Source organism: Felis catus, chromosome E1 (assembly GCF_018350175.1).
Source record: "Felis catus isolate Fca126 chromosome E1, F.catus_Fca126_mat1.0, whole genome shotgun sequence".
NCBI lineage: Eukaryota > Metazoa > Chordata > Mammalia > Carnivora > Felidae > Felis > Felis catus.
The window spans coordinates 48,745,182-48,769,452 of record NC_058381.1 but is presented as its reverse complement, the minus strand read 5'-3'; the positions used below and the strand labels follow the sequence as shown (position 1 = coordinate 48,769,452).

At 45.2% G+C, this 24,271-nt stretch overlaps 1 protein-coding gene and 1 long non-coding RNA gene across 6 annotated transcripts in view; one reads left to right on the top strand and one right to left on the bottom strand.

Annotated features, from left to right (window-relative positions):
- The window catches only part of PRKCA (protein kinase C alpha), a 403,084-nt gene that overhangs the window by 21,342 nt on the left and 357,471 nt on the right, over positions 1-24,271 (top strand). Inside the window, exon 1 of one of the 4 annotated variants that reach the window (XM_045044862.1) lies at positions 7,281-7,603. The exons of the other annotated variants lie outside the window; for them this stretch is intronic. The gene's annotated coding sequence lies outside the window, so the exon portion shown is untranslated. Of the gene's footprint in view, positions 1-7,280; positions 7,604-24,271 lie in introns of those variants that run through there. 4 annotated transcript variants of the gene reach the window in all.
- Positions 17,330-20,194, bottom strand: LOC109494423. 2 transcript variants are annotated; one of them, XR_002149297.3, is made up of 2 exons: positions 20,017-20,194; positions 17,330-17,810 (listed from the first exon to the last, which is right to left on the bottom strand). It is a non-coding gene; the product is annotated as an uncharacterized LOC109494423 (long non-coding RNA). The 2 variants fall into 2 exon arrangements; XR_002738210.2 differs by lacking the exon at positions 20,017-20,194 and adding an exon at positions 19,039-19,538.

Here is a 24,271-nt window from a genome sequence, read left to right as displayed (position 1 = left end):
GGGTCATAAAATCATAAAAAGTATTTAATATTGCATGTCGTAATGTATCCTTTTTGCCTCTGGCATTCCTCTTGGATCGTGAACATAGCTGCACTTCTGTTGCAATCCCAAGAAAAGCCTTATAAGGCAAAAATACTAATGATGTTTCATGAAAAGGACTTGAACGATCAGTAAAGGGAACATTAATGCTATTTCCTAACATCCACTGAAGTTTTACGTGTCTGGTCTACAAATCCTTAATTGAGGTACAGTTAACCTACACTGTTTCAGGAGTACGCTACAGCGAATTGGCAATTCTGTACGTAATGTGATGCCACTGTAAGCATAGTCCTCATCTGTCACCATACAACCTTATTACAAGATTGACTATATTTCCTGTGCTATGCTTTTCATCCCGACACTTACAGGGGTCTTGGGCTCTACTGATGTAGCTACTTGGGCTCATCCCCGAGACTTACTAACTGGGAGTGTGTACCTCTTGGTACTCTTCACCTCTTTTGCCTATCCTCTCCCACCCTCTGGAGTATTCTGAGTGAGGGTGCAGTGTGAGAAAAAGCTGGAGAGGCAGACAGGAGCCACCTTGCAGGTCTTAAATAGAAATCTTTTTAACCCAGTCTCTTAGCCTAGGGGGTTCAATAGCCTGCCTAGCCTTTTAGTCTAGCCATGGGGGATCCTTCGGAGAGCTTTAAGGAAGAAGGTAGCCTGATTTGAATTTCCTTGGAAAGGTTAACACCTGCCATCAAATGGAGAACTAACCAGAAGCGGGCTAGAGTGGATGGGGGCCGCCCATTGGGAGGCCCACCTTGATTCTGGTGAGAGATTTCCCAGAACTACAGAGGTCGTAGTGGAGAGACGTTGATACATCCAGGGTCTGCTTCAGCGAAATCTGCTGCACGTGGTGATGAATGGCTCGTGGAAGCGGGAGGGTGGGGGTCAAAGATCCGCAGGGCGGTGGTGTCCCTCGGTACTGTGTGGCAAGCGAGAAGCCCGGGTTTGGGGGACGAGCATGTGATTTCTGGACCTGTGGAAAGGGCAGTGCCTTAGGTCTCCAGAAGGGCTGAAGGTGAATGTCAGGAAGGCCTCTGGATTGAGGCCCTGGGGCTGAGAGGGGTGGCCAGAGCTGGTGAGGAAATACGAGCCCTCTCCCTACAGGTAGAACTGAATGACGCAGCAAGGATTCGTGTGCCTGGGGGGAGGGCCAACGCAGTCACAGTCCATCTCAGAATGCTGTCATTGTGTGTGGAGATGAGAATGAGCCTGCCAGAGCGGGGAAGGGGGTGGTCAGCGAGGCAGGAACAAAGCCGGGGAGGGGCTCTGGTATTGGAAAAGGCAGGGAGGAAGGGGATCGGTTGACGGAGGCAGGGTGAGGTTTACAGATAAAAGCTGTGTGGGTGGGATGTTGGGGGCAGATACTGTCATGGGGCCAAGAGCAAAACGTGCTGTGTCCGTGCCCATCTGAGCAGCAATTCCCTGCAGGGTGACTGAGGGTTGTTCGCTTACCAAAGTAGTTGTGTCTTTGAGGGTCCGGCTCCCTGGGAAGGTCCACGTCTTTCAACCAACCAGGTTGAAAATGGTGTTACCCTTTCATCAGAAAGAACCCTCTGAAAGCAGAGTGCTTGAAACCAGTCTTCACTGAGTTGCTCTTGGCTCCTCCTCTCTGCTTTTCTCTTGGGTATTAATACAGAAGGAAACTGCTGGAGTAAGAGGTTCTCAGCTAATCAAGGAAGGTACACACGTCAATCGTCGCCCCTCTGCCTTTACTCAGCTAGGACATTTGTACGTATCCGTAAAAGGACTTTACTTTTTCAGTCGTACAGCTGTAATATCTATTTATCCTATCAGCAGAGATAAAAGGGATCAGTAGGCAAGCGAGCATTTGTCAGTGTTTGAGAGATGTTAAGCTCCCATATTCTATTAGAGACTTCACTTTTCAAGTATTTTGTTAAGAGGGCCTCAGCATGATCGTAGGAAAAGGTATTTGGAGGGTCACGTGCTCGAGAATTAACGAGATTGCAGAATTTTATAAATAAGATGGACTTTCAAACAGCCACGGAAGAAGGGATTTTGGACTCCTGTCTGTGTGGACGAGGCTGGCGGTAGGATTGATGGGTTCAGACTCTGGGAACCCTGGTAGGAATGAAGATGATGTATGCTTTCACTCTGTCTACTCCTAGACTGTTTGTTCTAAGAATCTGGTCTGTTAGTACTCTGTATTTTTAACTCGAGCAATCCCATAAACTGACAAGGGGCATATTCAAGATGCTGCTGATAAAGTCTGCCCCGAAGATCACATTTTAGTGGGTGCTTCCGGAGAAATCTGTGGGGCTGGGGCATCACGTAATTGAGAAATTTTAGCTCCCTGCTTCTTGGACTTGTTCTCAGGGAAGGTGGAGCTGGATGTGTGGTGGTCTGAGCTGTGTATTCGGACGACCTGGTCTTGTAGTTCAGGTCCAGAGAGCCTATGTCCCATGCTTCCTGTCTTCTCAACGTTTTGCTTGGCCTCACTCCTTCTGACCTAAAGTGTAAATAGGGCCCCTTTGCGTGTCTCTCTCTGTAACCTGTGGAGACTTCTATGTAGTTGGTGCCATGGTACGTATTTAACACCATTACACTTGGATTGTGCTAGTCCGGATGGCCAGTTCCATGCCACAATGACACATTAATCCCCTAATAGCAGTGGCTCAACACGAGAGGTTTGCTTCTCCCAGAGGCATCCGTGGTCACTGTGAGCCCATGATGGGACTCTTGTCCACACAGTCATAGGATCTTGGCATCTAGAGCCTGAGGCTGCCTCTTTCAGAAGCTAGGGAAGAGAGAGACGAGAAGATCCACAAGGGCTTTTCATCATTTCTACTCAGAAATGACTCCTCCTCTGTCCCTGCCCCCCACTTGGTGGCCAGAGCAACATGACCTTCCAGTGGGGGTGGGGGGACTGATTGGAAGTTGCTGGGAAGAATGGGAATATTTGAGTGGTCTGGTCTCTGCTACGTCTGTAGCATCTTTATTTCTGTGAAGGAAACTTCTGACCACTGTATTTGTTAGAGTATAACCTTACTTGTTAAATGTCTTGCCATAGCCTTAATGAAAACCGTCTTAAAGACCATGTAGACTGTTTGCCTTGTTAAACATTTATTTTTTATAGTTTTTTTTCCTTTCAAAGACTTGATCATTGTGTTTTCCTCTTGAATCCGATGACGTAGAACAAAAGAAAACTGCCCCACTCACAACAGGATGTATAAATGTACTACCTTTTGGAATAGACCATGGGAATTCTGGCAATACCTGTGGCATCTGAGTAATTTCATGGCCTCTGATGTAGGGTTTGGGGGGGGGGGGAAGTGGCAGACACTGGCATCCTAGCTAGATTCATCCATTTTCTGTGAGGTCTAAAGAGGTTCTGGTATTTTTAAGGGATCTTGTGATTTAAGAGTCTAGTTCTTTTAAGGAGACTTACATTTTTGGTTTAGGTAGAATGAAGACTTGAGATTTTCCTTTGGTCCTACCTGATGAGCACCTCTGTCCCATGGAAATTTGCAAGAGAAACCAGCATGGAGGCAGGAAGTCTGTCAATGAAGTCTATTACAATCACCGTAAAATAGTTGTGCCTAATAGAGAATCTAACAAAATACAAGAGTGATTATTAATGGAAGTGGATTCCTCTAAATGCTGAAAAGCTTTGTATTCCTCAGAGCACTTAGTCGTTACCGGTATTTCTGTTACAGCATGAATTACCCAGCTGTTCTGATGGATGTTCAAGGATAAAAGTGGTCTGCTCTGAATAAATGGGACCTTATTAGAAGAGTCTACATTAATAGTTTTCAGCGTGTGTATTTGCATGGTCATTTAGTTTTCCATAATGCTGTCTGTTGATAGGCTTATCTTGTTGGAACTACTTTCCAAGTCCTGTGAAGAGAGAGAACATTTCTGTGCACTGTGCTTGTTTGGAGGCTGAGGGAGGGGTCTGGAGCATGTACATGGAACAAAGAGGATTTGAGTCCTCACCAATGCAGGCAGTTCTCTTGTCAGCAACCCCCCAAAGGACATGGGATTCCTTGAGTGCACCTAGTGTGTGCCCTAACAGGACAAGCAGAAGGAGGGTGGGGGCTTTCCTTCTCCTGGATGCTAACTTCAGAAACTCTTCAGAGGGTGCTGTTTTCAATTTGTATTTTGGAGCTCACATGTGCAAACAGGAGAGAGTCCGAGAATTTCAAGCAGATGCTAAGCTTCATGCAGAGCCACACTCGGAGCTTGATCCCACGACCCAGGGATCATGACCTGAGCTGAAATCGAGAGTCAGACACTCGACTGAGCCACCCAGGCACTCTTAATCGAAACCTTGACCTTGTGGTTGGATTCAGAGTTTATTCAGAGTTTAAAATTCTTATCTCCTTGCCTCTGATTCGTGTTTTAGACATGTTGCAAATAAAGTGTGAAGGACAAAGTCAAGAAGTAATCTTTGTTAATCTGTTACACTTCCTCTTCCAGTGTGTATATGGCTTTTTCTTTTCTGGTATGTTGAGAGTTAAATACATTATTAGATAACTTCTGTCACCTAAGGACATATCGTGACCAACAAGCAGTTAAAAAGTGACTAAAGACCTTGAATAAACATTTCTCCATAGAAGATACACCCATGGCCATTAAGCACGTGAAGAGGTGTTCCTCACTGATCATTAGGGAAATGGAAAACAGGACCACAATGAGATGCCAGTTCCATTAGGAGGGCTGTTATCCAGAAAACAGGAAAACCAGGTTGGTGTCAGTGTGGAGAAATTGGAACACCTGTGTATTGCTGGTGGGACTGTAAAACGCTTGTAGCCACTGTGGAAAATGGTACGGTAGTTCCTCAAAAAACTAAGCCTAGAAATACCCTACAATCCAGCAATTCCACTTCTGGATGTATTCCCCGAATAACTGAAGGAAGGCAGAGATGTGAACAGATAATCATAGCAACCCTTCTATTCGAACAGCGTTATTCACAATAGGCAAAAGGTTGAAAGCAGCCCAAGTGCCCATTAAATAGGAAATTCAGACACGTGCTACAACACGGATGAACCTTGGAGACAGGATGCAGAGTGAAATAAGCCAGTTAACAAAAGGACAGGGGCGCCCGGCTGGGCTCAGTCGATTAACCGTCCAACTTCGAGTCAGCATAAACTCAGTTTGTGAGTTCGAGCCCTGTGTCTGATTCTGTGCTGAGAACCCGGAGCCTGGAGCTTGTTTCAGATTGTTTCCCCCTCTCTGCCCCTTCTTTGCTCATGCTCTGTCACTCAGAACTGAACATTAAAAAATTAAACAGGAACAAACACTGGGCTTCCACTTGAGGTCCTGCAGTAGTCAGGTTTACAGAAGCAGGAAGTAGAACGAGGACTTCCAGGAGCTGGGGGAAGAAGGGGAACGGGGAGTTAAGGTCTCACAGGTAGCTTCCATTTGGGAAGATGACTGTGTCCCGGAGGTGTAGATGGTAGGGGTGGCTGCAGAATTTACTTAGTGCCAGAGAACTATACGCTCAAAAATGGCTAATATGGATTATAAGTCCTATAGGTCACCACAATTTTAAAATTGGTAATTTCCTATGTCCTTAATATTCTCTGCAAACATGATGTGTGTAATCCTAAAACACCTATCATTTTCTTTGGATAGTGACCTTATTTTGCTTCTTGCTAATCAAAACAATACAGTGACTATCCTTGGATAGCAGTTTTTTCTTACAGGAAGACAGATCCCTAGAAGTGAGGTTTATTAGGCTACATGGTATGAACTTTAAGGCTCTTGATCCATATCGTTCCATTACCCTCAGTTATTCTCGTTCCAGCCAAGCACTTATCTTTTCAGACACCACGTACTATCATTAAAAACAAATTGTCATTTTTCTAATGCACGCATCTTACTAGTGATTTTAAAATGGTCCCACTCTAATCATGCCCAAAACATAGGGAGTGCTTGCTCTTAGTCGAATGAATTTGAGTATTTGAGTGCTAGCCACCTGCCCCCTTGTTTTTTTAGGTGTATAGGACATCCTATCAAATAAGATTGATGTTTGTGCTTAAAGTCCAATGGAAGGGTCCATTAGAGAATCATAGTTGATGATTGTATTTGCTATCAAACGAGAATTAAGCCTGACCCAACCTCCAAGAGACCAGGCTTCTGTGGGACACACTTAAGCCAGGACTTGGGGATAAATAGAAGGCCTGTAGGCAGAACAGAGGGCGGGGGGAGGGGTGGGAAGGTTTCCAGAGGAAAGATCCCATCTTGCGAACCACCTTTTGTTGTTCACCTGTTAATTACCCTTCTCCGTCTGCTTCCTCTGTCTCCTCCCAAGTATAAATATTCCCTACCCCTGCACCCCTATCTGCGGTAGGAAGGACCCTGCGCCCACAGAGTTGAGGGGACTGCTCCATGGGCCTTCCCCTGGTCTGGAAGTGGAGCTGGCAGCGTGGGATGGTGTGGGCCGGAGTCCGCCCTTCTAGGACTCTGCTCATAGGTCCCCTTTATTTGTAAGGCTACTTGATTAGAATCCATAACATTTTTCATTTCCTCTATGGAGTTAAACTAGAAAATCCTGGGAAAGGGTAGATGGGGAGGCCCCAAGGGGACCTTGAGATGTCTGAGGGCTCAGGATGCTGAGGGGATAAAGGATTAGAAATTGTCAGCTGTTCCCTAAAGCCACGTTCACTTGCATGCTAGTCTCAAAACTTAAAAATTTTCTTCCACTTTACAACTAGGAAACCAAATCTCCATGAGGTCACTAATTTGCCCATGTAAACAGAGCAGTTTGTGGTCGACCTGTAAACCTGGTTGAACTAGTAACCTTAACTTCCTAATAAGCCTCCGTGCCGTGTAGGGGAAGACCAACCACGTGGCATTGGCCTTTTGATTTGGAGTATTAAGAGCTGGATTGAGTGGAATTCTTGAAATCCTACATGCTGAAGCATTAGCCTGTGACGACCATTTCTGTGCTTTTCCCCGAATCCAGAACTGAGCTGGACTCCTGAAATGTGTAAGCAACATAGGTATGGGTTTTGGTAGTTTGTTTTTTTAACCTGGAATTTTTTTTTTTCTTAAACCTCAAATTTTGGCAGGTGACCCGTTCTTAACTCAGAAAATCCTTCCAGCCAGGCTGTCCAGTTCTTCCAGAGGCATCTGGAGAATCCCAGGTCCCCTTGGGTATTGTTGATAACCTGGCCTCACACCTCTTTTTTTTTTTCCAGGGAGCCTTTTTGGGGTTGGCACTGACCCCTGAGGCTGCCAGGGCTCTGTTGCAATCCCCAGAGAACATTGGTTTTCTTCGGTCCCTGACCAAACTTGCCCCTTTCCATTTCTGCCTGGCTCTGAACGGAAGACTTCAGTCCAATTTTCAGAACTGGCTGTTTTGATTCTGCGCAAAAAAAAAAAAAAACACAAAAAAAACACCACTTTGGCTGCGAACCATGCTCTGCATATTCGCATAAGCACCTAATGTTGCTTTACTAAATTACCGAGAGGAGATGATGAGGGAAGACTGGCACCGGGAGCATCTGCCAGGGCTGTATATTCTCCTTGTATCGGTTTGCCTGACTTCCAGGATTGTTTTCATTCTGCAGCTGCTCTGCAAGCAAGTTTGGTATGCTGAGGGCGACACCCGTTCTCTGTCCCCCTCCACCCCTCCTCCGTTCGCTCATCTTAAACATGTGGGGTTTGGGGGTTATTCAGTAGCTGTGTTAATAGACGAAATGTTTAAAATCTAAACGAGCAAGTTCTGCAGCTGTGTCTGGGCTTTGACAGCATTGTGGGAGTTCAGAGGGAAGAAGGGGTGGGGGACGTTGGGTAGAATGGAGGATAAGCAACAAATAAGATGTTTTTGCAATTTTAATTGGCTCTTCTTGGCACAGGTTTCTTACAGCTGATTCTCAGACACTGACAGAATCTGTGTGCTAAGTAGTTTGTTGGACATAGCAACAAAATTCCCCCGGCCGGTATATTACTGGTGGTGGAAACGTGTTGCCTGATCTCCAGGTAACGAGGACCTACTTATCGCAGGGATCTTAGGCTCACAGGTTTCAGTTTTATCATTATACAGTGTGGAGCTGCAGAGCTAAAGAGAGTTTGCTCTCCCCTCTTGGCATTCCTTAGATATTGATTGAAGAGTGAGTGTGGGTGTGTGTTGGAGGGGGAAGGAGGGGCCGGGATGGGTAGATCGTGTAGATAACCTGTGCTAAAAGGAATGGAATAGATACACAGCTTAAACAGTTCCAGTTACGTTATCAACCTAGGGAGGGGAGATGGCTGGGTTTGGAAGCTGACTTGTAACACATCTGGAGTCCTAACCTTCCAGAGTGTTACAAAGTTTGCGAGTGTACTTCCGATATCCCTGCCTTAATGTCCTGTTTATTTGTCCCAGTATTCATCTATTCTCTTAAAATGAGGCCTTCGGAAAAGGGGCTCAAAAAGAATGTGGATTCTTTTGGAAAGCTCAAATTTCTTAAACTTCCACTTAGCCTAAGATCCCTCTTGTTCACGCAATGATTTTTTTTTTTTTTAAACCACTTGGAAGCTAACTTTTAGCTTCTAAGAAAGTTTCTTACCTGACTGTTTTCCTAGAGTTACTGAAAAACGATTCTCGTAAAGGAAGTTAGATTTCTATCCTGTTCATTTTAGCTACCTAATATTTTGTCGTTACTACTTGAGGGGAACTTCGAAAGAAATACAACAGCTGTTCTGGAGTACATTTAAAGAACTGTAAACGCCAAAATCTGTTGTTTTTCCTTGACTCCCTTCTCTCCCCCGAAGACCTTTAAATAGAATCCGTTTCCTTTTGCTGCATTAACCCCAAACCCTATCTGATTTCTTCCAGTTGCCAACCAAAGAGTGGCAGCTTGCCTCTGAAGGCCACCAGAAAGGACAAAAATGTTTTATTCAGATAGTCGGATGTTAACCTAGGTCCTCAAACCAGAATGCCCCACCCACCCCCGCACACCAACAAAATAATCCTTAGAACTCGGAATCTGCCAATTACGATACGGGCGTTTGATCAGATTTTCAAAAGCTTTTATAAAATTATATAATACAGGTTAAACGAAAGGCCTGAATTACAACTTTTATTGCAGGAGCTAAAAGTGTAAGCTGTACCATTTGTGCACTTGATTGATCCCAGGCTTAACTGTAAGGATCGTTTTGGGGTAAAAATGGTGTGGATTAGTTCTGTGTTAAACACACCTTCATCTTGGTTATGTATTGCATTAAACTCTTTGGGAACAGATAATAAAAGACATTTAAGCCTTACGGACCAGCTACACTGAAATGTTTGCCAGACTGTGGCTCAGGCAAAAACAATGGACTTTGGCTTGAAGGTAATCTCGGTAATGGGAAACAATTACCAAGGCCTTGGGGAGAAAACTGCTTTGGGGTGGGTGAATCGGCCTTCGGCAGGGGACTGGGGAATTCTGGTATCCGTGCTGGTAGATGGAGTTTGTCAGAACAAGGCCACAGTTAGGTTTAGGTTGTGAAATCTTCAGAAGCTTCTCATAGCAGATAGGTCAGCGGAGACTTGGTTCTTCAGTGCAAACACGGATGCTCCAAAATATTAATTTGCCTGGAGTATAATCATGGCATCTTAGTTTAAGATGAGAGAATAAACAATGTTCAGGGGAGTGGGAAATTAGAGTATAAACGTTAGGATATTTAAAATGTTCAATGGAAAACGAATGTCCTAATTGGGTGCTCTTGTCTGTTCAGAGTAGGCAAAGGCTATCTGAATTGGGGCATCTCAAATCTTATTTTTTTTTTAAGTTTATTTTGGTGGGTGGGGGAGGGGCAGAGAGAGAGAGGAGACACAGAATCTGAAGCAGGCTTCAGGCCCTGAGCCGTCAGCCCAGAGCCAGACACGGGACTCGAACTCCTGTAACTGAGATCATGACCTTAGCTGAAGTCGGATGCTTAACCGACCGAGCCACCCAGGCACCCCTCAGATCTTTTATGTAAAAGTCATTTATATGGAGACACCTGGGTGACTCAGTCGGTTATGCGTCCAGCTGTTGATTTTGGCTCAGGTCATGATCTCACGGTTCATGAGTTTGAGCCCTGAGTCAGGCTCCATGCTGACAGTGTGGAGCCTGCTTGGGATTCTCTCCCTCTCCCTCTGCAGCCTGTGCATGCATGCATGAAAATAAACTTATAAATGACTTCAGTAGAGTGTGTATGGGGTGTGTGTGTGTGGTTAGTCATCGATAGAGCAACTATTACCGTGGTTAGGCCAGAAGGAGTAATTCCAGAATTATTGGGCAGTTGAGAAAGGGAACCAGTAGCAGCCCTATCCCTATACTGCCCAGAGGAACTTGACCATGTGTTCCTGTTTAAAGGGCCAGTGCCAGGAGTCCTGGAAATCCCAGGGCTGGTTATGTGGGAGTCAGGAGGGAAGGCAGTTAAGTCCTTACATCCTTTTTTGCCTATAGGAAGGATAGATACAATATTACACATCTTGAAAAGTCACTTACATGGATTTTTGTCATTCTTTACTCTTTTGAGAACCTTTAAAACCCTCATAATGCCTTGGTGAATAAATTTCTTCTGGCTGGTCACAGATCTGTCTAGAAGGTTATGGACTTTTGACTCTTGGCGGAAGTTTTGGGACATGGCAAGCCTCATTTCTTACAGTGTTTGCTTGCAGCAGATTGTAGTTGACCCTTCAAAAGAAGTTTGTTGAAGGGTAAAAGCATTTTCTAAACCATCAGAGTTTTGAATTTTTGAAAAGTAGTCAAGTGAGGAATGGTTCTGCTGAGATGAGTTATAAATGGCGAACAGTTACAAATAATTAACTAGATACTTGACCGTGCCAGTATGATCCTAGCACAGTGTGATAGCAACTTGGAATCTGAAATTGAACTCGACCGAATAAAGTTTGTTTGCCCTGTATGTGAATAAACCTGGCTTTTGCAAGTTGCCCTAAGCGTTTATATATTCTTAAGCCACCTTGCAGGTTCTTGGAACTTGTTTGAAATAAGTCTCAAGGCATCTTGTAAAATTGTGATTTCTGGTTCATTGCTTTCTTACAGCCCTTCTACAAGGAATTTAAGATGTTGGATAACCTTACATGGGCCACAGACACAATATATGTGGCTTAATAGGTTGTTTTTCATATAGTTCTGTAGTTAAAAATCTCACCAGTCAACAAATGTTAAACTATACACAGTAAGGGTGCAGCAGTGACCATATCAGATGTGTTCCTCCTAAGGAGTGCTAAGATCTACCGTTAAAAAGCTGAATCAAAACTATCCCAAGAGTGGAGTCTATGTGGGATGTAGGGTAAGCATGTGAACCTATTTAAGTATAGGTAGAGCTAATGCCAGACAACTCAGGGAATTCAGGAAAAGGACAGATTGTGAAAGTTACAAGCCTAGATACTGTAAAAGAAAGTAACTGAACAAAAATCTTGAGGGAGACGGAAGAAAAATGAGAGGAAGTACTAGCTTGCTGATGCTTGTATCAATCCAACTATTCACGTATGTACAAAGATGCCTGGAATGGTTTTTGCCTATTGCTAATATTTTTGTAGATGTCTGTGCTGATTTATTTCTGCATTTGCCTTTCTATTCTGTGTTGCATAAAATCTTCAAAATACTTAATTTTTAAAAGCTGTAAAGGAGTGCCTGGGTGGCTCAGTTGAGCATCCGACTCTTGATTTTGGCTCAGGTCCTGATCCCAGGGTTGTGGGCTTGAGCCCTGCATCTGGCTGTGTGGAGCATGGAGCCTGCTTAAGGTTCTCTCTCTCCCTCTGTCCCCTGCTTGTGCTTTCTCTTTAAAATAGAATTTAAAAAGGATGTAAATAAGCCTAGGTGTTAACAGTAAATCTCAGATGTTTGGGATATGAATGGTTTCTCCTTGTACTGCTAATTTCTAAAATTAGGGGGAGATGGAATGTTTCCTATACTGAACCCTGGTTCTATTACACATTACAGACTTGTTTCCTAAGTAACTGAGAATATACATGGGGGCTCTAGGTATTTTTGATAATCCTTCTGTGTCCCGCTTAAATTTCTCCCACATCACGTGGTTTGTCCCTCTTACCTATTCTGGGGGTCATACTGGTCCCTGTTACAATCACAGAATGGTATGGCTTCCTTTCCATGAAACTTTCCCTTGTTTTCATGGAAACCTATTGAAAGCTAGGAGGGGTGAGGTGGGCAAAGGCAGTTTTGAGATGATCTTTTTTTTTTTTTTTTTTTATAAGTTCACTCAGCCCACCCTTCAGAGATGAGGTTGGAGGGAGAGAGCAGGGGGAGTGTGAGCGGACTGGACAGGACGCTGCTAAAGCGATCCTGCTGAAGGGTGATGGTAACAATGGCAGAGGAGAGATGAGAACTCTGGGAGGGATGTGAAGGGAAGGGAGGGTCAGGGTGACCCCTGGGTTCTGAGCTCACACAACAGGATGGACGGTGGTGCCATTTGGGAGACACGGTGTGGTGGAAGAGGAGCTTGGTGTTTGTCTGATTCATGAGGCACAACTAGGTAACCTTGGGCTTCGTTTCAAAGTCAATAGTATCCTGCTGCTGAGTGTTATGTCTTTAGAGCCCATGAATGGGCTTCCTGGGGCCCTTTGCTCCTTAAGGTCTACAGCATTTTCGCATTTTTGGGTGAGACGCTTCTGCTGCTGCTGCTCCTCTCTTGGATGAGACCCTCAGGGAGAGCCAGGACTCAAAGGTTAAGAACCACTAAGAATGTCTCATCAGTGACTGTTCGTGAATACTTGTTCTTATGCTTCATGAGTCTTTAACAACATGAATGAGTAGAAATCTGTTGAGCTTTGTAACAGGGAGTTCAAACTGCCCCTAAGTCCCCCCCCCCCTTTTTTTAAAGTTATTTTGAGAGTGCAGTGGGGGGGGAGGGGTAGAGAGGGGGGTGGGGACCGAGTGTCCAAAGTGGACTCTGCTCACAGAGAGCCAGCCAGATGCTGGGCTCAAACTCCAGAATGGTGAGATCATGACCTGAGCCGATGTTGGATGCTTAACCAACTGAGCCACCCAGGTGCTCCGAAGTTTTTTGTTTTTTGGACCTTTTCCCTAACCACCTAAGACCAAAGCGATTGCTTTCAGTTCCTTTAGTGGTCACTATACATGGGTTGTTTTTTGCCTTATTTCTGTATTTGAGCATGCTGCCTGGCTTTCTAAATAGAAACCGCAATCATTAGCCTTTCCTTGTGTTCTGTAACTTACATAATTATCCCTGTGAGTTTAGTGTTGGTTCCTGTTTTACAGGTAAGGAAACCGAGGCTTTAATAACGAAGGAAAGGGAATTAACTCGTGTTAAGCAAGTGGCAGAACAAGGATTTGAATCCAATCTAGTGGACTCTAGAGCCCCACTGTTTTCTGCTATGTTGACAAGTCCTGTTGGTGAAAGTGATGCTTGTTTTTAGTATCTTAGTGCTTTGTAGTCCAGTCCTTACTGAAGGAGTGAGTACTGCTGTCTAATCCAGTTGTCTGTATAACACGCAGAGTAATGCCCCTTTTAAATTGGTTTCCTGTATCCTGAGTTCAAGCCTTGAGTCAAGTTCTGTGCTGACAGCTCAGAGCCTGGAGCCTGCTTAGGAGTCTGTTTCTCTCTATCTCCCTCCCTCCCTCCTTCCCTCCCTCCCTCTCTCTGCCCTCCCTGTGGGTGCATGTGCGCGTGCTCTTTCTCAAAAATAAATCAACGTTAAGAAAAAATTGTTTCCTGTATCTTGTAAACTAAATTCCCTTATGCCCTGTACCTAGATTTTCTTAGGAGTTTATATACCCTTTGGGAAGAGCAAAATCATTCAGGTTCAGACCTGACATTGATTTGTGTGGCCATCCTTCCCCTCCCATAACAAGTTTCTGGCCAGTTTTTTTATTGTACATGTTGCTGCTTTTTTTTTTTTTTTTTTTTTTTTTTTTTTTTTTTTTTTTTTAAGTAGTGATTGAATTAAAAATCCTTGTTAGGAAATTGAATTTCTGAAGTAGTCCTTTCTGTTCAGCCTGTGTAACTAATGGACAATTACCTTTAAGTTTCCTCGGGAAATCCTGCTTTAATGACTTTGAGAGTAGTGTTTACATATGCGTTCACTTGCCTGGTTAGTTTTACAAGGAAATCCAGACAGGTTTGGGTCATCCTATCCATCAGGCAGCCTCCAGAGGTGGACTCTGGATCTCCTAGTTTTAGAGGCTGGCTTTCCCTGACCTCCTGGGCAGGGGAACCACTTCTTTCCCAGGGGGAAAAAAGGAAAGTGTCAGAGTGGTGGCTGAGTGCAGCATAGTCCTTCTGATTATTGACATTTTTTCATGAAATTGCCTCATGAAGCAATAGCCTTCAAATTTAGGATGAAGAAAACTCAGAATTCCAAAGAAATGTGAAATAAGCAAAAATTGGGAACACTTAAGGGAATGCGTATCCCTGATAAGTGCAATTAAGTATATTAACATTTTGATTCTGAGGTGCCTGCCAAATACAGTGCCTTGTATATAACAGATTGTTATTTATTGAACGAATGCAGTTGGGTGGATAAATGCCCCTGGGGTCTAATCTCCATGGGGTCAGAGTTGCTGTATTTCTAGCATCATCTAGAAGGTACTCTGACAAAATTGTGAGTAGATAACTGAATGCTAGTAAAAGATAAATTGTTGCACTGGTTTTATTATTAACGACAAACCCTGAGAGATGACAACAAACTATATTGGAGAAGCCAAGGTTACTAGAAACATTATGTCCTGTGACACTAGAAATCACTTTTACTTGGAAATATTAAAGGACATTTGGAAATTTTAAATATAAATTAAGCCCATGGTTTTTATTTTTTTCAAACAAGGAAACATGACAGATCATATGCAGCCCTTAAAATTATAAGCATTACATTGCTATAATAATATCAAATAAAAAGCATATATAAACTGCTTTCAATTATATGGAAATGATATATTGATATCGAGGAATAGATGAGAATATGGATATCCAATCCATGGTCCTTTCAATAGTTAATTTTATATTGTGGTTAAAAACACACAGCGTTAACTTTTTAAATACTTGAGTAGTGTTAACTATATGTGTATTGTACAAGGGCCATTTATTAAACTTGAAAGTCTCAGGGCCCCTTGATCCTAAAACTATTGGGGACTCAGCTTTTGTTCCTGTGGATTTGTAGAAATACTCGTCTTGAGAGAGAGCATGTGCATAGTGGGGGAGGGGCAGAGAGCGGGAGACACGGGATCCCAAACAGCACTGACAGTGCTGAGCCCTGATACAGGGCTCGAACTCACAAACCGACCGTGAGATCATGACCTGAGCTGAAAGTGAGAGTCGGATTCTTCAAAATGTTAAAACAACAAACCCCTTACATGTTAACACCAGTTTCCAATAAAAAAAAATTTTTTTTTTACAAGACAAAATGAATGGTGTTGCACATATTGGAGATTTCTGTAACATCAGACTTAATGAGACCCTGTTGGACTTCGGTGCTTTGCTTTCAATCCGTTGTGCTGCTGTTGGTTTGGCTAAGTAATGTCCCCCACAGATGTAATTGGAAAAAAAGCATTTTAACAGGCATTTCAAATAGTTGGAGACATTCTTTGATAGAGTTGGCAAGTGAGTTTATTTTTATTTTTTTAAATGCTTAGTTTTGAGAGAGCATGAACAGGGCAGGTGCAGAAAGAGGGGGAGACACAGAATCCAAAGCAGGCTCTAGGCTCTGAGCTGTCAGCACAGAGCCCGACACGGGGCTTGAACTCCCGAACCGTGAGATCATGACCTGAGCCGAAGTCGGATGCTCAACTGACTGAACCATGTAGGTGCCCCAGCAAGTCAGTTTTTAAAGATTAGCAGAAATGGGGGCACATGGGTGGTTCAGTTGGTTAAACATCTTGACTTTGGCTCAGGTTATGATCTCGTGGTTTGTGTGTTCAAGGCCCATGTCGAGCTGTGTGCTGACAGCTCAGAGCCTGGATTCTGCTTTGGATTCTGTGTCTCCCTCCCTCTCTGCCTTACCCTCCCCTACTCGTTCTCTCTCTCGTTCTCTCTCTCTCTCGTTCTCTCTCTCTCGTTCTCTCTCTCTCGTTCTCTCTCGTTCTCTCTCTCTCGTTCTCTCTCTCTCGTTCTCTCTCTCTCTCGTTCTCTCTCTCTCTCGTTCTCTCTCTCTCTCGTTCTCTCTCTCTCTCGTTCTCTCTCGTTCTCCCGTTCTCTCTCGTTCTCCCGTTCTCTCTCGTTCTCCCGTTCTCTCTCGTTCTCCCGTTCTCTCTCGTTCTCCCGTTCTCTCTCGTTCTCCCGTTCTCTCTCTCTCTCCCGTTCTCTCTCTCTCTCCCGTTCTCTCTCTCTCTCCCGTTCTCTCTCTCCCGTTCTCTCTCTCTCTCTCTCCCGTGTTCTCTCTCTCGTTCTCTCTCTCTCTCTCTCTCCCGTGTTCTCTCTCGTTCTCTCTCTCTCTCCCGTGTTCTCTCTCGTTCTCTCTCTCTCTCCCGTGTGTTCTCTCTCGTTCTCTCTCTCTCTCTCTCTCCCGTGTTCTCTCTCTCTCTCTCTCTCCCCCCCGTGTGTGTTCTCTCTCTCTCTCTCTCCCTCCCGTGTTCTCTCTCTCTCTCTCCCTCCCGTGTTCTCTCTCTCTCTCTCTCTCCCCTGTTCTCTCTCTCTCTCCTGTTCTCTCTCTCTCTCTCCCCCTCTCTCTCTCCCCCTCTCTCTCTCCCCCCTCTCTCTCTCCCCCTCTCCCCCCCTCTCTCTCTCCCTCTCTCCCCCTCTCTCTCTCCCTCTCTCCCCCTCTCTCTCCCCCTCTCTCTCCCCCTCTCTCTCCCCCTCTCTCTCTCCCTCTCTCCCCCTCTCTCTCCCCCTCTCTCTCCCCCTCTCTCTCCCCCTCTCTCTCCCCCTCTCTCTCCCCCTCTCTCTCCCCCTCTCTCTCCCCCTCTCTCCCTCTCTCTCTCCCTCTCTCCCCCTCTCTCTCTCCCCCTCTCTCTCCCCCTCTCTCTCTCCCCCTCTCTCTCTCCCTCCCCCTCTCTCTCTCCCTCCCCCTCTCTCTCTCCCTCCCCCTCTCTCTCTCCCTCCCCCTCTCTCTCTCCCTCCCCCTCTCTCTCTCCCTCCCCCTCTCTCTCTCCCTCTCCCTCTCTCTCTCCCTCTCCCTCTCTCTCCTGTTCTCTCTCTCTCCCTCGTTCGTTCTCAAAAACAAAAATTTTAAAGGTTAGGAGAAATGGAGAAAATTAGACCATATCTGTGTCCACTGGTCTGTCTTAAATAATGAATAGCTCTTTTAAAGGCTGTGTGACCTCATTCTTTGGTTGTTTGGAAAATAGTTTTATTTAGCCCTGATCTTCTGAGTGTTGACACATTTCATTATGAAATATCAAAAAAAAACAAAAAAAACCCGTTAATATCACCATCAATCTCATAAACACCTTTATTAGGGCTGTCAAGCTCATGGAAGATTTCTAAAATTCTGTTTTTTCACTTGAAAGCTTAAATTTTCTCATTGGCAATAAAAACGCAGTTATTTTCCATGAAGTGGCAGGTTCATTTTCAAGAAAGTCTTGGCAAATACCTGAGTCTGAGTAACCATAGTTGGTAGCTGTCTTTGCAGTAAAAAACGTGTCCCATGGAAAGAGGGGACAGGACCACCATCACCCTCGGAGGGCAGCCGAAGTGCTTTGTGTGTCCAATCGAATATCAACATGGAGTCTCTAGTGTTTCAAGACCTTCTTAAATATGAAGCTGGCCTTAAGCAGCAGGTCCTGGGGTTTCAGGGTGAGATGGAGGTAGTGTCTGGTGCCAGAATACGGTAACTGCTGCCTTGAATCGTGCTCAGGGGCCAGCGATCTTCCTGCCCTTGCTTCTGTGCCACCGGGGCAAACGGCATCCTGGCGAAAAAGGGAAACAATGAGTTAGTATCAGGATAATCGTTTTGATCTTGCTCGACCCTTGGAAGTCTCTGGATCATACTTTGAAGAGTTTGGAAAAACATGAACATGCATACTTAATAAATGGAAGTTGTATCCATTGTCTGCAACAATACATAACCTCCAGTTTATATTTATCTTGGAGAAATGCACTCAGGACATCCAGTGTCACTGTCTTATTTCTGTTGGCATGAAAAATGGTTTGCATACCTTTAGCCTACATCAGCAGGCAGCTGGCATAGGACCCAAGAGCAGGTTGGACAACAGAGATGAGGGTAGGCAGCCCGAAGTTAGGATACTCTAACAAATGAATCATCCACATGTGGATAATGGCGTTGTAAAATTATTCCCTGCTTTAGTCAGCAGTTTAGTTGAAAAGCAGCGAAAACTGTACAGTTAAAAATTACGGGTCTCCAAAATAGGCTTCGAGTGTAGCCTTTAACAGAACTATATCTAGGGTTGGGTTGAGCATTTTCATAGACTCTGTCTTTGGGAATGTAACTTTAAGAGCCTTGGTAATTTCCCTTAATGGAGTGTTCAAATTGCACCAGACTCCGAACAAAATGTGAAAAGCTGAGGTGGTGTCTCTAAGGAGCATTGGTCAAGTGGACAGAAGTGACCCCCCCCCCCCCCGTACCTACCCTAAGAATCCCCAGTAACTTGTGGACAATCCTCGAAACCCTCGAATAAATCACATCCTGCCTCTGGTAGCAGGTATAGAACAGAACTTATTTTTGTCTTTTTAAAGTTTGACAAAATCGTTTTTCTTGTGAGAGTTGTATTTAAAAAAAAAAAAAATTTTTAACGTTTATTTATTGAAACAGCATGAACGGGGGAGGGTCAGAGAGAGAGAGAGAGAGGGAGACACAGAATCTGAAACAGGCTCCAGGCCCTGAGCGGTCAGCACAGAGCCCGACGCGGAGCTTGAACTCCCAAACCGCGAGATCATGACCTGAGCCGAAGTCGGACGTCCCACCGACTGAGCCACCCAGGTGCCCTGAGAGTTGTATTTTTAAAAAGGGAAAACTCCGGCAGATGCTGGCTTTGTGCTGCTGTCCTGTGAGGCTAAACAGACATGTGCATCTGGCAGGGTTGTAGACTTCTTGGTGGTGGGGGAGGGTAGGAGGAAACCGGTAGCTTGAGCTAAACCGGTCTTGGAGTACAGGGCTCTACTGAGGTTGCCAAATACCTTGTCACATCCTTTGTTTCTGTTGTTCTACTTGTAATTATTCTCCTGGCCTGATGGATGGAAGAGACGAATCCTTCTCTGCTTAACAGTCTTGACCGTGAAGGGTTTGTCTGTCTGGTGGACTTTGGCAGGGCTGAGCGGGTTTTCCGGGGCCTCCCGGTTGTCCAGCTCCTGTGTTCTTGTACCTTCTCCAAGCTGCTGACTGCGCACCAACCCTAAATTATTCCTCTGGTAGAAAAACACTTGGCCTGGCTCCCAAAAACTCCTAATGCTCTCCTCACTTGCACGGCTCTGATTGAGTGTTAGGTATCTCTTTGGCTGCCTCCTGTGTCTCTTCTTTTTAGGGCCTTTGTCAGTGTCTTATGTGTGTGAAACATGAAAAATGAGCCATAGAGCTGCTGGAACTGGAAACTTAGGGTTTTTAGGCCACTGTTCCTTTATCGCATGGCCTTATCGGGTTCTTTGGTTACAGAGGTTAAAAAACAAAATCCACCCTAGGAGCCAGTAGATGGGGGGTGGGGGGGGAAGGGGAGGGAGAGGATGAGCACGTGATGGGCAGTGAAAAAAGATATTGTAACTAAAGCTCTGGCCAGTATCCTCAGAGCCGTGGCCTTTGAGGTGCTGGCAGGAGTCTGCTTACAGCTCAGTCCGGTTGCAGATGAGACAAACTTGGGATAACAGCCCCTGCCCACCCCCCCCCCCCGCCCCTGCTTTAGAACGGGCTTTTCACAGGTAGTGGTTCTGGGGGGTGGGGTGGGGGGAGAACCTGCATCCCCAGGAGGCAGCGTGCATCTCTGATCTGAAAGGGAGGGCACAGGAGGGGTGGCCAGTTGAGTGTCCAGCCCCCTCTCGGCTCCAGCAGGTGTATGTCCCCTTTGAGACGAGGGAGGGGTTGGTGACAGACGTGACAGTTTTTCCCTCCTTGCTGGCCCAGATAAAGGAAATGAAGTGAAAATACTTAATATGGGTGTTGTCTACCTTTTGGAAGGCTGAGTGCTTGTGCTGGGGGCCGGTTCACGGATAGTCATGCGGTTTAGATGAGCATCCTTGAGAAAGTTCCCAGAGACCTGTTGTGGTTCCTTCTCTCCCCCTCAGTGTGGAGCCCACGGCTTCCTTTCTCTGCAGGCCTGCAATAGACCACATGCTCTTCAATTCTCACCTGATGGGACTGCAACACGTTGTGGGTCTGTCCGTTGGTTCACTTACCAAAGTGTAAATGTTTGGAAGACACGGAGGTGGACAGTCTGTCCCAATCAGCCTTGGACTTGGCCCTGCCTGGGACTGAGCCTGGTACAGGGCTTGAGGGGGTGGGGCAGGTAGATCAGCAGTGACGGGTGAATGGGGAGAGTCATTGGCCAGGAACACCATGGAATTGCCAGCACGATGGTGATTTTATCCCCCCCCCCCCCCCCAAGGCTGTGGAGGGATGCGGGCCAACAAACGGGCAGAGGTAGGGATGCCAGTATCTGTGTTACCTGGACTCCAGCACCGGTTGGGTGCCCCTCGCTTCTGAGCCTGAAGGAGCTTCCCCCTCAGTGTCTGTAGATTCAGCCTCAGATGTCCCGAATTTGAGGATTTGAAAGTAAAACCCTGCACCCAGGATTCTCAGATTTTCCTGGCTCCTCACTTAAGGCAAGGAGCGTGATTCTGTTGATACTTAACATTTCTTCTTCCACGTATTGGCTTGAGAAAGGGCTTTGGAGAACTGGAAAATGCCTTGACATTGGAAATAAATAAATTTCAGTATGTGTTGCTAAAGAAGTAGTCTTCTAAGCTACTCTGGGGTTAAAAAATTACTAGAGGTTTTGGATTTCATGTTTTAAGTCCTAGTTAGTATTCTAGTTATTTAAACTCGTAGAACCAGGAGCCAAGACTGGCTGCCACTTCCCTCCCTGGATTGGCTTCATCCCTGAGGGTAGTAAGTGGACTTCCTCTACTTCAGTGCTTACAGATGCTAAAATGCCTTACATCAGGTCCCGAGGGTACCAGTGCCCAAGTCCAAATGCTGACAGATCCATATTTCCATTGGAATCCCTGGGAGAAAGAGCTTGACCCCAAATGGTCAGGTGCCCACCATGGTCCGGTGAATTCTGCCCATTCAGAAGGAGCCTGGAGAGTAAGTGTGGCTTAGAGACCTCAAGTGAGCTCCCAGTGTCTGGGGGTTGTCTCCAGAGGCTGTAAACAGACTCCCAGGGCCATACAACTTAGAGCAAGGGATGGGGGTCCGGCATGACCCCCGTTCCTTTATCACCAGTTACTTCCCATGGCTTCTTTTGCTGGGGGGGGGGGGTGAACTTGGCCCCTCCCTGAGGCCTGTACTTGTGGGGGAGATGGAATTCTCAGAGCGGGGCTTGTGTTAGGCACACAGCCCAGGCATCTCTGCTGCAGTGTTGTTCAAATAGTTCTACCAAAGTGGTAGTTTCCGTGGCTAGCCGTAGGAAAGATGAAAGGGGAAGAATGTCAGGAAAGGAAAGAGCATCTTGAAGCTTCTCTGGGGGTGGTGGTGGTGTTTCCGGAGTTGTGTTTTAGGAGTTGGGGGAGGAGGGAAATGGTTGAGAATGGTACATGAGGGATGTTCTTGAATTTTCTGAGAGGAAATCGTTTTATCCAGCCACTTCCTATTTCAGAAATAACTCTCAGGGCCCTGCAGTAATCTGTTTTAATATGTTAGACGTCTCAGTCGAAGATCATTGTTCACGGTCCACCGGCTTTACCTGGTTGCAGCAAAGATAGTTTTGTTTTTATGCCACGTGCTCGAGAAATCTATTAAACATCTGGGTAGATAGGATTGCATTAAACTAATAAAAACCCCTGGTTAAAAGAGATAAGTGCTAGATTTAACATTGGAAATCCTTTCCATTAAGTACAGTGCAGGCAGGTCTTTCCGCACATTTTGGTGAAGCTTACCCATTTTTGATGGCTTGCTGTGATCATAATCTCCACTGTAATTTTTATAATTGCTCTCGGTAACCTATTTGGGCTGCCTGCTCAGTTCTACAATCGGTGTCTGTCCTTTCCACAACAGGTAGAACCGGGTCATTTGATTCAGAAAGGGAGTTTGCTTTCTCTTGTAACTTTTGGGATCAGCCCCTTAGTACCTTACCCGGATTACCAGTGAACATGTCCTATATTCCATCTTGAAAATTTATCTGTTGGGGCATCAGGTTCTTTAAAACTTGTGTTTTCTGTTTTATGGGAGGAGCTCTTGGCTAGGGTTGTAGACCTCAGCACCGTCTCTTACTAAATGTGTTCTTCAGGCAGCACACAACTTTGGACTTTCATAGTGGGCTTTTTTTTTTGTTGTTGTTGCTTTTCCTCCAGATAAAGTAGGTCCATGATGATCTAGAAGGTCCCTTCCTCCCCCATTGAATCCAGACTCGGATTTAAGAAATTGGATCTTTGTCATTTAGGGTTCTTATTAAGCAGAATAATTCTGTTCCTTGCATGCAGCCTTGCGGTTCTGTATCCCTGTAAACACAACACCTGATATGCTTGCTTTGTAGACACTGTGGGTTGAGTAAGTGAATGAATAAATACACGGTGGCCATTCTGAAACTCCTGTCTGCAGTCTAAATACATAAATGGGGGTTCAAGCCAACCCAAGTCTGGCCTCTGATTTGGAGCCCAGCTTGAAAATGGAAGGTTAAAACCCCTCTTGGAGTAAATTGCAGTCTCGAGTCCTGGACCATCCTTGAATCCCTCCAGGTTCTTACTCTGCAGGACCCAGAACACTGGGCTGTTCCTTTTTCCTGCTTATTCACCCTGGGACTGCCCACTTGACTAATCAGTTTAAGCTCTTCTCTCTTAGGCCACTAATCCTATTTCTCCAGCTGAGAAAGCAGCAGGATACTAGTAACATGTCCCATAGCTATTAAAAGATAGTGCCTTGCACCTTAAGTACTACGTATTGTCCTCTGCAAAAGGAGGACCCTACACCAGAATCTTCATTTATGCTTTTTTTTTTTTTTTTTGCGATCTTTTATTTTCCAGTGTCATCAGGGGAGAGACAGAATTTTTATTGTCCTCGCTGATTACACATTTCTGCTTTTCAGCATCATAGTGACAGGCTTGCCTTCTTATACATGTTTACGTTTTACCAACCTGCTATGAACCCTACTTACCAGAGGGGGAGAAAACAGTGACCATTAGAATAATCTTTGGCATGTGGTAATTTCTGATTAATTGGAACTAGGCACGTTTCACAATACTTGCTAACCAGTCTCAATTCCTCCAGGTCAGATTTTCTTGTTGAACACTCCCTGCACCCTCTCTTCAGTTTATATGCAGGGAGGGCTACATTCAGATGGAGATCGATCTCCTAAGCAGACGGCCAACCCAGATCCTTTCAAAAACCTTGCTGCAGGTGCTAATGGAAGCCTAGAGAAGGTGCTAATGAAGGGGGAGGTGGTGAAATGCTGCCTGTTAAAGCAGTAAATTTCTGGGATTTTTGGAGTTAAGGGGTGTGACTTGGGGTCTGGTAGCGATGGAGTTCCTGATGTCCTGCTGCCACATCTTGAATTCTCACCAGTAAGTCTGCATCTGTTGGTTGTGTCCTTCTCTGAACTTGGTCTGAAATGGTGCCATCACTATTACCATGGCCATCTTGATCATTTGGAGTCCTTTCATGGTCTGATTCAGGTGGGGAGTCCGATATTTTAGGGATATCTTAGGGAAGATGTTTGCCCACTTGCCCATTGCTGGTTTCCTTTGAATAGCAAAACCAAAACATCTTTTATGTCCAGCTTTGGGGGAAATGATTCAGTCATTAGTATTGTATATACATGCAGTTGACAAATTGTCAAGTCCCTGCTTAGAATGAATTTGGGAAACTGCTCATAAAAATAGACCCTGCCATTTATAATACATAGTAGTCACACTGTCATTAGTGACTAAAAAGCTGGAGGTAAACCTGAAAGCTGATGGTGATCAGTGATGAGATGGAGGACTTCTTTTCTTCATTTTCTCTAATTTCTTGTACAAATTTTGAGTGAGTGAGTGCCCAGAAGGGGCAAAAAGAGGGGGAGAGAATCCTATGCAGGCTCTGTGCCATCAGTGCGGAGCCTGATGCAGGGCTCAAACCTGTGAACCGTGAGATAATGACCTGAGCTGAAGTCGGACACCTAACCGACTGTGAGCTACCCAGGTGCCCCTGTCTAATTCTTGTTTTTTTCTTTTTTAAGGAAGCATGCTATTTGTGTAATGATATACCACATAGCTGGATATTTTAAAGTGA